The sequence below is a fragment of the Coptis chinensis genome, chromosome 5 (genome assembly GCF_015680905.1).
Source record: "Coptis chinensis isolate HL-2020 chromosome 5, ASM1568090v1, whole genome shotgun sequence".
Taxonomy (NCBI): Eukaryota; Viridiplantae; Streptophyta; class Magnoliopsida; order Ranunculales; family Ranunculaceae; genus Coptis; species Coptis chinensis.
In genome coordinates, this window is record NC_141460.1 from 62,059,409 (window position 1) to 62,061,648 (window position 2,240).

At 35.8% G+C, this 2,240-nt stretch overlaps 1 long non-coding RNA gene across 2 annotated transcripts; it reads right to left on the minus strand.

The window, feature by feature from the left end:
• Positions 1-250: 250 nt before the first annotated feature.
• On the minus strand, positions 251-2,025 carry LOC147498235 (uncharacterized). Of its 2 annotated transcripts, none has more exons than XR_015194241.1 (3): positions 1,651-2,025; positions 619-718; positions 251-534 (listed from the first exon to the last, which is right to left on the minus strand). It is a non-coding gene; the product is annotated as an uncharacterized LOC147498235 (long non-coding RNA). The 2 variants fall into 2 exon arrangements; XR_015194242.1 differs by having other exon boundaries at positions 619-731.
• Positions 2,026-2,240: the final 215 nt, after the last annotated feature.

Genomic DNA, 2,240 nt, shown 5'->3' on the forward strand with positions numbered 1-2,240 from the left:
AGACGGAATCTAACATCTCGTCCGAGATATTTTATTAACCTCTGCATTACACAGCTTCACCTTGGTTTTTACCGATTTGGTGAAAATAGGATGAATAAGTCTTTGAGGTGGCGATGATAAAAGAAATAGTCACATGCATTACAAATGCTCTCATAAAGACATAATGTAACCTAACAAAGCTAACACTAAGAAATACATGAAATTTACATACTTTCTGGTTCGAGTGCAAAATGCTTACTTAGACTTGGACTTTCAAAACAAATAAATTATTGTATATTGCAACATTAAGATCTATGTTTTTGTACAACTTAACATCCATGAGAATCCTCATATGTTTTTCACAACACTGTTTAACTCAGAGTTCCACCCGGTCAATTCCATTATCTTCATCATTGTCTCTATGTTCACCTCTAGAGATGAAATGCACAAAATTTTGTGTGGCCCGTCCAACTGCTTGAGAAGTCTTCTTTGCAGCTCTGACAACAGCTGGTTGTAAAGATATAACAGGCAAGTTTGCTCTTTCCTCTATCATTGCTGTACCGAGTAATTGTAGACAATAATAATTACGTGTGTAGAAACAGAATCAGAAAAACAAAACCTAAAGGGTATCCAACGTACACATAGTCTGTTGTCGAGCAAGAGCACCAATCTGCGAATCCCGGCTTCTGCTGCTTGCACAGCTTGAGTAGATTTGTTAACTCCATCAGCTATCTCTTGGCTAAATACCACAACTAACAAAACTATATCAAGCCCAAGTCAAAACAATGTAACAAAAACTTTTCTTTTTTCTTTTTAACGTTAAAACCAGTATTCATTGACGTTACAAATAAGGGTGAACACAAGGAGGGAGCCCAGGCTCCAAATGATCACCCCCCTTAGCAAGATCCTAAGAAAGGTAAACCCATAGAGCAAGTTTACAAGACAACTGTATCCCACCCTACTATGACGACGGTCTTGCAATAAAAGGGATCCATCATAGCCGAAGAGAACAAAAGATTCCCAAAACAACTTAACTAGATGCATGCAGTAATATGAAGATAGAAGATATGAGTACAACCCAGAAGAATGTTCAATGTGTGTTTTAGTAACCCACAAGTTTATGTTTTTCTAATGAAAAGACAGAAAACATATGCAAGTCTTTGAATTTATAAAATCGTAAAAGATGACTTACAAATAAAGTTGGAACAACTACAACTACATGACTGGTAAAGGCTATAGAAATTTGCAAAAAAGAAGTCATTTGTACTATCAATATACTATTAACCAAAATAAAGACAACACAAATAAATTGTTCCAAGAAGGTATAAAAATAATTGAGGGAATTTCCAAGTAATTGGTTCCATACTTAGCAAACTATTGTGAAGAAATGAACAAACAATAGTTTCTCCTTCAGTGAACAAATAAAATGCCAGTGCTACTCTCATCAACAAACCAGTGATAAATCATCATTTCATTCCCAAACAAGACGTAAGATCCAAAACCGAAGAAACTATAGTTCCTTCCAACGTTTTTACATGTCACTAAGTTATGAAAATTGTATTCAACAATATATATACCAAACAACCAAATATAAAACACCCAACTTCTTGATACTTGAACCAGTCCATAAAATTAACAAAGCATTTCATCAACAAAATTCAAAAATTATACCTCGCAACTAATGAACGCCAAGAGCAAAAATGCTTGATCCCTCAAACCCAACTTCACTGCTAGAATCAAATTTGGAATTCTTTAATTTGGGGGTGTTTTGGTGTTGAATTTGGAGGTGTTGGGTTTGGATTCAGAGAAAATTGGAGAGAGGAATAGGAGAGAGAAAACCCTTAGTGAGAAGTTTTCAGATATATTTCGGTGATTTGATTTAAACGTGATCCAACGGTTTGATTTCAGTTGAATTTGGAGAATTCGATTTTGGAGGAGCTGCAGTGGGTTGATTTTGGAGCTGAAATGGGTTGAATTTGTTGGAATTATTTCGATGCTGGAGAGAGGAAAGGGAGAGGAGGAGAGAGGAAACCCTTCGTAAGTATGATTTTGATACTTTTAGATTTGGGCATTTGATTTCTAATTTAGATTTGGATGATCTAACGGTTGATAATGGGTTGTTCGATGGCTGTTTCGGTTTTGGCTGTCTACCTAGCCAAACGGATGTACGTATACGGTCTTAATTTTAAAAAAAAGGATATCACGTGAGAAACCCCCTCCCACCGCACTACAACTTAAAACCCCAAATATGAAAAAAGACA